This window comes from Acipenser ruthenus, unplaced genomic scaffold (assembly GCF_902713425.1).
Source record: "Acipenser ruthenus unplaced genomic scaffold, fAciRut3.2 maternal haplotype, whole genome shotgun sequence".
Lineage (NCBI taxonomy): Eukaryota > Metazoa > Chordata > Actinopteri > Acipenseriformes > Acipenseridae > Acipenser > Acipenser ruthenus.
In genome coordinates, this window is record NW_026708110.1 from 1 (window position 1) to 13,282 (window position 13,282).

Here is a 13,282-nt window from a genome sequence, read left to right on the forward strand (position 1 = left end):
TGTGACTTCTAAAGACAATTGGTTGCACCAGAGCTTATTTAGGTGTGTCATAGCAAAGGGGTGAATACTTATGCAATCAATTATTTTCTGTTTTATATTTGTAATTAATTTAGAACAATTTGTAGATTTTATTTTTCACTTTGACATTATGGACTTTTCTTGTGTTGATCAGTGGCAAGCATAGCGCTTAGCTTTGAGGCCAAAAAGCTCTATTTTGGTCTCATCAGACCATAGAATCTTCTTCCACTTGGTCTCAGAGTCTCCCACATGCCTTCTGGGAAACTCTAGCCGAGATTTGATGCGAGTTTTTTTCAACAATGGCTTTCTTTTGCCACTCTCCCATAAAGGCCAGTTTTGTGAAGCACCCGGGCTATTGTTGGCCATATGCACAGTGTCTCCCAGCTCAGCCGTGAACACTGTAACTCCTTTAGAGTTGCCATAGGCCTCTTGGTGGCCTCCCTGACTAGTGCCCTATACGCCCAGATACTCCGTTTTTGAGGACGGCCTGTTCTAGACAGATTCACAGTTGTGCCATATTCTCTCCATTTCTTAATAATGGACTTTACTGTGCTCTGAGAGGATATTCAATGCCTTGGAAATGTTCTTATATCCTACCCCTGATTGGTGCTTTTGAAGAACCTTATTCCGGATTTGCTTTGAATGTTCCTTCATCTTCATGATGTAGTTTTTGTTAGGAAATGTACTAACCAACTGTGGGACCTCCCAGAGACAGGTGTATTTAACCTGAAATCATGTGAAACACCTTAATTGCACACAGGTGGACTCCACTCAACTAATTATGTGAATTCTAAAGACAATTGGTTGCACCAGAGCTTATTTAGGTGTGTCATAGCAAAGGGGGTGAATACTTATGCAATCAATTATTTTCTGTTTTATATTTGTAATTAATTTAGAACAATTTGTAGATTTTATTTTCACTTTGACATTATGGACTTTTCTTGTGTTGATCAGTGGCAAACATAGCGCTTAGCGTTGAGGCCAAAAAGCTCTATTTTGGTCTCATCAGACCATAGAATCTTCTTCCACTTGGTCTCAGAGTCTCCCACATGCCTTCTGGGAAACTCTAGCCGAGATTTGATGCGAGTTTTTTTCAACAATGGCTTTCTTTTTGCCACTCTCCCATAAAGGCCAGTTTTGTGAAGCACCCGGGCTATTGTTGCCATATGCACAGTGTCTCCCAGCTCAGCCGTGGAACACTGTAACTCCTTTAGAGTTGCCATAGGCCTCTTGGTGGCCTCCCTGACTAGTGCCCTATACGCCCGGATACTCCGTTTTTGAGGTCGGCCTGTTCTAGACAGATTCACAGTTGTGCATATTCTCTCCATTTCTTAATAATGGACTTTACTGTGCTCTGAGATGATATTCAATGCCTTGGAAATGTTCTTATATCCTACCCCTGATTGGTGCTTTTGAAGAACCTTATTCCGGATTTGCTTTGAATGTTCCTTCATCTTCATGATGTAGTTTTTGTTAGGAAATGTACTAACCAACTGTGGGGACCTCCCAGAGACAGGTGTATTTAACCTGAAATCATGTGAAACACCTTAATTGCACACAGGTGGACTCCACTCAACTAATTATGTGAATTCTAAAGACAATTGGTTGCACCAGAGCTTATTTAGGTGTGTCATAGCAAAGGGGGTGAATACTTATGCAATCAATTATTTTCTGTTTTATATTTGTAATTAATTTAGAACAATTTGTAGATTTTATTTTTCACTTTGACATTATGGACTTTTCTTGTGTTGATCAGTGGCAAACATAGCGCTTAGCGTTGAGGCCAAAAAGCTCTATTTTGGTCTCATCAGACCATAGAATCTTCTTCCACTTGGTCTCAGAGTCTCCCACATGCCTCTGGGAAACTCTAGCCGAGATTTGATGCGAGTTTTTTTCAACAATGGCTTTCTTTTTGCCACTCTCCCATAAAGGCCAGTTTTGTGAAGCACCCGGGCTATTGTTGCCATATGCACAGTGTCTCCCAGCTCAGCCGTGGAACACTGTAACTCCTTTAGAGTTGCCATAGGCCTCTTGGTGGCCTCCCTGACTAGTGCCCTATTACGCCCAGATACTCCGTTTTTGAGGACGGCCTGTTCTAGACAGATTCACAGTTGTGCCATATTCTCTCCATTTCTTAATAATGGACTTTACTGTGCTCTGAGAGGATATTCAATGCCTTGGAAATGTTCTTATATCCTACCCCTGAATGGTGCTTTTGAAGAACCTTATTCCGGATTTGCTTTGAATGTTCCTTCATCTTCATGATGTAGTTTTTGTTAGGAAATGTACTAACCAACTGTGGGACCTCCCAGAGACAGGTGTATTTAACCTGAAATCATGTGAAACACCTTAATTGCACACAGGTGGACTCCACTCAACTAATTATGTGAATTCTAAAGACAATTGGTTGCACCAGAGCTTATTTGAGGTGTGTCATAGCAAAGGGGGTGAATACTTATGCAATCAATTATTTTGCTGTTTTATATTTGTAATTAATTTAGAACAATTTGTAGATTTTATTTTCACTTTGACATTATGGACTTTTCTTGTGTTGATCAGTGGCAAACAGTAGCGCTTAGCGTTGAGGCCAAAAAGCTCTATTTTGGTCTCATCAGACCATAGAATCTTCTTCCACTTGGTCGCAGAGTCTCCCACATGCCTTCTGGGAAACTCTAGCCGAGATTTGATGCGAGTTTTTTTTCAACAATGGCTTTCTTTTTGCCACTCTCCCATAAAGGCCAGTTTTGTGAAGCACCCGGGCTATTGTTGCCATATGCACAGTGTCTCCCAGCTACAGCCGTGGAACACTGTAACTCCTTTAGAGTTGCCATAGGCCTCTTGGTGGCCTCCCTGACTAGTGCCCTATACGCCCGGATACTCCGTTTTTTGAGGACGGCCTGTTCTAGACAGATTCACAGTTGTGCCATATTCTCTCCATTTCTTAATAATGGACTTGTACTGTGCTCTGAGATGATATTCAATGCCTTGGAAATGTTCTTATATCCTACCCCTGATTGGTGCTTTTGAAGAACCTTATTCCGGATTTGCTTTGAATGTTCCTTCATCTTCATGATGTAGTTTTTGTTAGGAAATGTACTAACCAACTGTGGGACCTCCCAGAGACAGGTGTATTTAACCTGAAATCATGTGAAACACCTTAATTGCACACAGGTGGACTCCACTCAACTAATTATGTGAATTCTAAAGACAATTGGTTGCACCAGAGCTTATTTAGGTGTGTCATAGCAAAGGGGGTGAATACTTATGCAATCAATTATTTTCTGTTTGTATATTTGTAATTAATTTAGAACAATTTGTAGATTTTATTTTTCACTTTGACATTATGGACTTTTCTTGTGTTGATCAGTGGCAAACATAGCGCTTAGCGTTGAGGCCAAAAAGCTCTATTTTGGTCTCATCAGACCATAGAATCTTCTTCCACTTGGTCTCAGAGTCTCCCACATGCCTTCTGGGAAACTCTAGCCGAGATTTGATGCGAGTTTTTTTCAACAATGGCTTTCTTTTTGCCACTCTCCCATAAAGGCCAGTTTTGTGAAGCACCCGGGCTATTGTTGCCATATGCACAGTGTCTCCCAGCTCAGCCGTGGAACACTGTAACTCCTTTAGAGTTGCCATAGGCCTCTTGGTGGCCTCCCTGACTATTGCCCTATACGCCCGGATACTCAGTTTTTGAGGACGGCCTGTTCTAGACAGATTCACAGTTGTGCCATATTCTCTCCATTTCTTAATAATGGACTTTACTGTGCTCTGAGATGATATTCAATGCTTGGAAATGTTCTTATATCCTACCCCTGATTGGTGCTTTTGAAGAACCTTATTCCGGATTTGCTTTGAATGTTCCTTCATCTTCATCGTGTAGTTTTTGTTAGGAAATGTACTAACCAACTGTGGGACCTCCCAGAGACAGGTGTATTTAACCTGAAATCATGGTGAAACACCTTAATTGCACACAGGTGGACTCCACTCAACTAATTATGTGACTTCTAAAGACAATTGGTTGCACCAGAGCTTATTTAGGTGTGTCATAGCAAAGGGGGTGAATACTTATGCAATCAATTATTTTCTGTTTTATATTTGTAATTAATTTAGAACAATTTGTAGATTTTATTTTTCACTTTGACATTATGGACTTTTCTTGTGTTGATCAGTGGCAAGCATAGCGCTTAGCTTTGAGGCAAAAAGCTCTATTTTGGTCTCATCAGACCATAGAATCTTCTTCCACTTGTCTCAGAGTCTCCCACATGCCTTCTGGGAAACTCTAGCCGAGATTTGATGCGAGTTTTTTTCAACAATGGCTTTCTTTTTGCCACTCTCCCATAAAGGCCAGTTTTGTGAAGCACCCGGGCTATTGTTGCCATATGCACAGTGTCTCCCAGCTCAGCCGTGGAACACTGTAACTCCTTTAGAGTTGCCATAGGCCTCTTGGTGGCCTCCCTGACTAGTGCCCTATACGCCCAGATACTCCGTTTTTGAGGACGGCCTGTTCTAGACAGATTCACAGTTGTGCCATATTCTCTCCATTTCTTAATAATGGACTTTACTGTGCTCTGAGAGGATATTCAATGCCTTGGAAATGTTCTTATATCCTACCCCTGATTGGTGCTTTTGAAGAACCTTATTCCGGATTTGCTTTGAATGTTCCTTCATCTTCATGATGTAGTTTTTGTTAGGAAATGTACTAACCAACTGTGGGACCTCCCAGAGACAGGTGGTATTTAACCTGAAATCATGTGAAACACCTTAATTGCACACAGTGGACTCCACTCAACTAATTATGTGAATTCTAAAGACAATTGGTTGCACCAGAGCTTATTTAGGTGTGTCATAGCAAAGGGGGTGAATACTTATGCAATCAATTATTTTCTGTTTTATATTTGTAATTAATTTAGAACAATTTGTAGATTTTATTTTTTCACTTTGACATTATGGACTTTTCTTGTGTTGATCAGTGGCAAACATAGCGCTTAGCGTTGAGGCCAAAAAGCTCTATTTTGGTCTCATCAGACCATAGAATCTTCTTCCACTTGGTCTCAGAGTCTCCCACATGCCTTCTGGGAAACTCTAGCCGAGATTTTGATGCGAGTTTTTTTCAACAATGGCTTTCTTTTTGCCACTCTCCCATAAAGGCCAGTTTTGTGAAGCACCCGGGCTATTGTTGCCATATGCACAGTGTCTCCCAGCTCAGCCGTGGAACACTGTAACTCCTTTAGAGTTGCCATAGGCCTCTTGGTGGCCTCCCTGACTAGTGCCCTATACGCCCGGATACTCCGTTTTTGAGGACGGCCTGTTCTAGACAGATTCACAGTTGTGCCATATTCTCTCCATTTCTTAATAATGGACTTTACTGTGCTCTGAGATGATATTCAATGCCTTGGAAATGTTCTTATATCCTACCCCTGATTGGTGCTTTTGAAGAACCTTATTCCGGATTTGCTTTGAATGTTCCTTCATCTTCATGATGTAGTTTTTTGTTAGGAAATGTACTAACCAACTGTGGGACCTCCCAGAGACAGGTGTATTTAACCTGAAATCATGTGAAACACCTTAATTGCACACAGGTGGACTCCACTCAACTAATTATGTGAATTCTAAAGACAATTGGTTGCACCAGAGCTTATTTAGGTGTGTCATAGCAAAGGGGGTGAATACTTATGCAATCAATTATTTTCTGTTTTATATTTGTAATTAATTTAGAACAATTTGTAGATTTTATTTTTCACTTTGACATTATGGACTTTTCTTGTGTTGATCAGTGGCAAACATAGCGCTTAGCGTTGAGGCCAAAAAGCTCTATTTTGGTCTCATCAGACCATAGAATCTTCTTCCACTTGGTCTCAGAGTCTCCCACATGCCTTCTGGGAAACTCTAGCCGAGATTTGATGCGAGTTTTTTTCAACAATGGCTTTCTTTTTGCCACTCTCCCATAAAGGCCAGTTTTGTGAAGCACCCGGGCTATTGTTGCCATATGCACAGTGTCTCCCAGCTCAGCCGTGGAACACTGTAACTCCTTTAGAGTTGCCATAGGCCTCTTGGTGGCCTCCCTGACTATTGCCCTATACGCCCGGATACTCCGTTTTTGAGGACGGCCTGTTCTAGACAGATTCACAGTTGTGCCATATTCTCTCCATTTCTTAATAATGGACTTTACTGTGCTCTGAGATGATATTCAATGCCTTGGAAATGTTCTTATATCCTACCCCTGATTGGTGCTTTTGAAGAACCTTATTCCGGATTTGCTTTGAATGTTCCTTCATCTTCATCGTGTAGTTTTTGTTAGGAAATGTACTAACCAACTGTGGGACCTCCCAGAGACAGGTGTATTTAACCTGAAATCATGTGAAACACCTTAATTGCACACAGGTGGACTCCACTCAACTAATTATGTGACTTCTAAAGACAATTGGTTGCACCAGAGCTTATTTAGGTGTGTCATAGCAAAGGGGGTGAATACTTATGCAATCAATTATTTTCTGTTTTATATTTGTAATTAATTTAGAACAATTTGTAGATTTTATTTTTCACTTTGACATTATGGACTTTTCTTGTGTTGATCAGTGGCAAACATAGCGCTTAGCTTTGAGGCCAAAAAGCTCTATTTTGGTCTCATCAGACCATAGAATCTTCTTCCACTTGGTCTCAGAGTCTCCCACATGCCTTCTGGGAAACTCTAGCCGAGATTTGATGCGAGTTTTTTTCAACAATGGCTTTCTTTTTGCCACTCTCCCATAAAGACCAGTTTTGTGAAGCACCCGGGCTATTGTTGCCATATGCACAGTGTCTCCCAGCTCAGCCGTGGAACACTGTAACTCCTTTAGAGTTGCCATAGGCCTCTTGGTGGCCTCCCTGACTAGTGCCCTATACGCCCAGATACTCCGTTTTTGAGGACGGCCTGTTCTAGACAGATTCACAGTTGTGCCATATTCTCTCCATTTCTTAATAATGGACTTTACTGTGCTCTGAGAGGATATTCAATGCCTTGGAAATGTTCTTATATCCTACCCCTGATTGGTGCTTTTGAAGAACCTTATTCCGGATTTGCTTTGAATGTTCCTTCATCTTCATGATGTAGTTTTTGTTAGGAAATGTACTAACCAACTGTGGGACCTCCCAGAGACAGGTGTATTTAACCTGAAATCATGTGAAACACCTTAATTGCACACAGGTGGACTCCACTCAACTAATTATGTGAATTCTAAAGACAATTGGTTGCACCAGAGCTTATTTAGGTGTGTCATAGCAAAGGGGGTGAATACTTATGCAATCAATTATTTTCTGTTTTATATTTGTAATTAATTTAGAACAATTTGTAGATTTTATTTTTCACTTTGACATTATGGACTTTTCTTGTGTTGATCAGTGGCAAACATAGCGCTTAGCGTTGAGGCCAAAAAGCTCTATTTTGGTCTCATCAGACCATAGAATCTTCTTCCACTTGGTCTCAGAGTCTCCCACATGCCTTCTGGGAAACTCTAGCCGAGATTTGATGCGAGTTTTTTTCAACAATGGCTTTCTTTTTGCCACTCTCCCATAAAGGCCAGTTTTGTGAAGCACCCGGGCTATTGTTGCCATATGCACAGTGTCTCCCAGCTCAGCCGTGGAACACTGTAACTCCTTTAGAGTTGCCATAGGCCTCTTGGTGGCCTCCCTGACTAGTGCCCTATACGCCCGGATACTCCGTTTTTGAGGACGGCCTGTTCTAGACAGATTCACAGTTGTGCCATATTCTCTCCATTTCTTAATAATGGACTTTACTGTGCTCTGAGATGATATTCAATGCCTTGGAAATGTTCTTATATCCTACCCCTGATTGGTGCTTTTGAAGAACCTTATTCCGGATTTGCTTTGAATGTTCCTTCATCTTCATGATGTAGTTTTTGTTAGGAAATGTACTAACCAACTGTGGGACCTCCCAGAGACAGGTGTATTTAACCTGAAATCATGTGAAACACCTTAATTGCACACAGGTGGACTCCATTCAACTAATTATGTGACTTCTAAAGACAACTGGTTGCACCAGAGCTTATTTAGGTGTGTCATAGCAAAGGGGGTGAATACTTATGCAATCAATTATTTTCTGTTTTATATTTGTAATTAATTTAGAACAATTTGTAGATTTTATTTTTCACTTTGACATTATGGACTTTTCTTGTGTTGATCAGTGGCAAACATAGCGCTTAGTGTTGAGGCCAAAAAGCTCTATTTTGGTCTCATCAGACCATAGAATCTTCTTCCACTTGGTCTCAGAGTCTCCCACATGCCTTCTGGGAAACTCTAGCCGAGATTTGATGCAAGTTTTTTTCAACAATGGCTTTCTTTTTGCCACTCTCCCATAAAGGCCAGTTTTGTGAAGCTCCCGGGCTATTGTTGCCATATGCACAGTGTCTCCCAGCTCAGCCGTGGAACACTGTAACTCCTTTAGAGTTGCCATAGGCCTCTTGGTGGCCTCCCTGACTAGTGCCCTATACGCCCGGATACTCAGTTTTTGAGGTCGGCCTGTTCTAGACAGATTCACAGTTGTGCCATATTCTCTCCATTTCTTAATAATGGACTTTACTGTGCTCTGAGATGATATTCAATGCCTTGGAAATGTTCTTATATCCTACCCCTGATTGGTGCTTTTGAAGAACCTTATTCCGGATTTGCTTTGAATGTTCCTTCATCTTCATGATGTAGTTTTTGTTAGGAAATGTACTAACCAACTGTGGGACCTCCCAGAGACAGGTCTATTTAACCTGAAATCATGTGAAACACCTTAATTGCACACAGGTGGACTCCATTCAACTAATTATGTGACTTCTAAAGACAACTGGTTGCACCAGAGCTTATTTAGGTGTGTCATAGCAAAGGGGGTGAATACTTATGCAATCAATTATTTTCTGTTTTATATTTGTAATTAATTTAGAACAATTTGTAGATTTTATTTTTCACTTTGACATTATGGACTTTTCTTGTGTTGATCAGTGGGAAACATAGCGCTTAGCGTTGAGGGCAAAAAGCTCTATTTTGGTCTCATCAGACCATAGAATCTTCTTCCACTTGGTCTCAGTGTCTCCCACATGCCTTCTGGGAAACTCTAGCCGAGATTTGATGCGAGTTTTTTTCAACAATGGCTTTCTTTTTGCCACTTTCCCAGAAAGGCCAGTTTTGTGAAGCACCCGGGCTATTGTTGCCATATGCACAGTGTCTCCCAGCTCAGACGTGGAACACTGTAACTCCTTTAGAGTTGCCATAGGCCTCTTGGTGGCCTCCCTGACTAGTGCACTTCTCGCCCGGATACTCCGTTTTTGAGGACGGCCTGTTCTAGACAGATTCACAGTTGTGCCATTTTCTCTCCATTTCTTAATAATGGACTTTACTGTGGTCTGAGAGGATATTCAATGCCTTGGAAATGTTCTTATATCCTACCCCTGATTGGTGCTTTTGAAGAACCTTATTCCGGATTTGCTTTGAATGTTCCTTCATCTTCATCATGTAGTTTTTGTTAGGAAATGTACTAACCAACTGTGGGACCTCCCAGAGACAGGTGTATTTAACCTGAAATCATGTTAAACACCTTAATTGCACACAGGTGGACTCCATTCAACTAATTATGTGACTTCTAAAGACAATTGGTTGCACCAGAGCTTACTTAGGTGTGTCATAGCAAAGGGGGTGAATACTTATGCAATCAATTATTTTCTGTTTTATATTTGTAATTAATTTAGAACAATTTGTAGATTTTATTTTTCACTTTGACATTATGGACTTTTCTTGTGTTGATCAGTGGCAAACATAGCGCTTAGCGTTGAGGCCAAAAAGCTCTATTTTGGTCTCATCAGACCATAGAATCTTCTTCCACTTGGTCTCAGAGTCTCCCACATGCCTTCTGGGAAACTCTAGCCGAGATTTGATGCGAGTTTTTTTCAACAATGGCTTTCTTTTTGCCACTCTCCCATAAAGGCCAGTTTTGTGAAGCACCCGGGCTATTGTTGCCATATGCACAGTGTCTCCCAGCTCAGCCGTGGAACACTGTAACTCCTTTAGAGTTGCCATAGGCCTCTTGGTGGCCTCCCTGACTAGTGCCCTATACGCCCGGATACTCCGTTTTTGAGGACGGCCTGTTCTAGACAGATTCACAGTTGTGCCATATTCTCTCCATTTCTTAATAATGGACTTTACTGTGCTCTGAGAGGATATTCAATGCCTTGGAAATGTTCTTATATCCTACCCCTGATTGGTGCTTTTGAAGAACCTTATTCCGGATTTGCTTTGAATGTTCCTTCATCTTCATGATGTAGTTTTTGTTAGGAAATGTACTAACCAACTGTGGGACCTCCCAGAGACAGGTGTATTTAACCTGAAATCATGTGAAACACCTTAATTGCACACAGGTGGACTCCATTCAACTAATTATGTGACTTCTAAAGACAACTGGTTGCACCAGAGCTTATTTAGGTGTGTCATAGCAAAGGGGGTGAATACTTATGCAATCAATTATTTTCTGTTTTATATTTGTAATTAATTTAGAACAATTTGTAGATTTTATTTTTCACTTTGACATTATGGACTTTTCTTGTGTTGATCAGTGGCAAACATAGCGCTTAGCGTTGAGGCCAAAAAGCTCTATTTTGGTCTCATCAGACCATAGAATCTTCTTCCACTTGGTCTCAGAGTCTCCCACATGCCTTCTGGGAAACTCTAGGCGAGATTTGATGCGAGTTTTTTTCAACAATGGCTTTCTTTTTGCCACTCTCCCATAAAGGCCAGTTTTGTGAAGCACCCGGGCTATTGTTGCCATATGCACAGTGTCTCCCAGCTCAGCCGTGGAACACTGTAACTCCTTTAGAGTTGCCATAGGCCTCTTGGTGGCCTCCCTGACTATTGCCCTATACGCCCGGATACTCCGTTTTTGAGGACGGCCTGTTCTAGACAGATTCACAGTTGTGCCATATTCTCTCCATTTCTTAATAATGGACTTTACTGTGCTCTGAGATGATATTCAATGCCTTGGAAATGTTCTTATATCCTACCCCTGATTGGTGCTTTTGAAGAACCTTATTCCGGATTTGCTTTGAATGTTCCTTCATCTTCATGATGTAGTTTTTGTTAGGAAATGTACTAACCAACTGTGGGACCTCCCAGAGACAGGTGTATTTAACCTGAAATCATGTGAAACACTTTAATTGCACACAGGTGGACTCCATTCAACTAATTATGTGACTTCTAAAGACAACTGGTTGCACCAGAGCTTATTTAGGTGTGTCATAGCAAAGGGGGTGAATACTTATGCAATCAATTATTTTCTGTTTTATATTTGTAATTAATTTAGAACAATTTGTAGATTTTATTTTTCACTTTGACATTATGGACTTTTCTTGTGTTGATCAGTGGCAAACATAGCGCTTAGTGTTGAGGCCAAAAAGCTCTATTTTGGTCTCATCAGACCATAGAATCTTCTTCCACTTGGTCTCAGAGTCTCCCACATGCCTTCTGGGAAACTCTAGCCGAGATTTGATGCAAGTTTTTTTCAACAATGGCTTTCTTTTTGCCACTCTCCCATAAAGGCCAGTTTTGTGAAGCTCCCGGGCTATTGTTGCCATATGCACAGTGTCTCCCAGCTCAGCCGTGGAACACTGTAACTCCTTTAGAGTTGCCATAGGCCTCTTGGTGGCCTCCCTGACTAGTGCCCTATACGCCCGGATACTCAGTTTTTGAGGTCGGCCTGTTCTAGACAGATTGACAGTTGTGCCATATTCTCTCCATTTCTTAATAATGGACTTTACTGTGCTCTGAGATGATATTCAATGCCTTGGAAATGTTCTTATATCCTACCCCTGATTGGTGCTTTTGAAGAACCTTATTCCGGATTTGCTTTGAATGTTCCTTCATCTTCATGATGTAGTTTTTGTTAGGAAATGTACTAACCAACTGTGGGACCTCCCAGAGACAGGTGTATTTAACCTGAAATCATGTGAAACACCTTAATTGCACACAGGTGGACTCCATTCAACTAATTATGTGACTTCTAAAGACAACTGGTTGCACCAGAGCTTATTTAGGTGTGTTATAGCAAAGGGGGTGAATACTTATGCAATCAATTATTTTCTGTTTTATATTTGTAATTAATTTAGAACAATTTGTAGATTTTATTTTTCACTTTGACATTATGGACTTTTCTTGTGTTGATCAGCGGCAAACATAGCGCTTAGCGTTGAGGCCAAAAAGCTCTATTTTGGTCTCATCAGACCATAGAATCTTCTTCCACTTGGTCTCAGAGTCTCCCACATGCCTTCTGGGAAACTCTAGCCGAGATTTGATGCGAGTTTTTTTCAACAATGGCATTCTTTTTGCAACTCTCCCATAAAGGCCAGTTTTGTGAAGCACCCGGGCTATTGTTGCCATATGCACAGTGTCTCCCAGCTCAGCCGTGGAACACTGTAACTCCTTTAGAGTTGCCATAGGCCTCTTGGTGGCCTCCCTGACTAGTGCCCTATACGCCCGGATACTCCGTTTATGAGGATGGCCTGTTCTAGACAGATTCACAGTTGTGCCATATTCTCTCCGTTGCTTAATAATGGACTTTACTGTGCTGTGAGAGGATATTCAATGCCTTGGAAATGTTCTTATATCCTACCCCTGATTGGTGCTTTTGAAGAACCTTATTCCGGATTTGCTTTGAATGTTCCTTCATCTTCATGATGTAGTTTTTGTTAGGAAATGTACTAACCAACTGTGGGACCTCCCAGAGACAGGTGTATTTAACCTGAAATCATGTGAAACACCTTAATTGCACACAGGTGGACTCCATTCAACTAATTATGTGACTTCTAAAGACAATTGGCTGCACCAGAGCTTATTTAGGTGTGTCATAGCAAAGGGGGTGAATACTTATGCAATCAATTATTTTCTGTTTTATATTTGTAATTAATTTAGAACAATTTGTAGATTTTATTTTTCACTTTGACATTATGGACTTTTCTTGTGTTGATCAGTGGCAAACATAGCGCTTAGCGTTGAGGCCAAAAAGCTCTATTTTGGTCTCATCAGACCATAGAATCTTCTTCCACTTGGTCTCAGAGTCTCCCACATGCCTTCTGGGAAACTCTAGCCGAGATTTGATGCAAGTTTTTTTCAACAATGGCTTTCTTTTTGCCACTCTCCCATAAAGGCCAGTTTTATGAAGCACCCGGGCTATTATTGCCATATGCACAGTGTCTCCCAGCTCAGCCGTGGAACACTGTAACTCCTTTAGAGTTGCCATAGG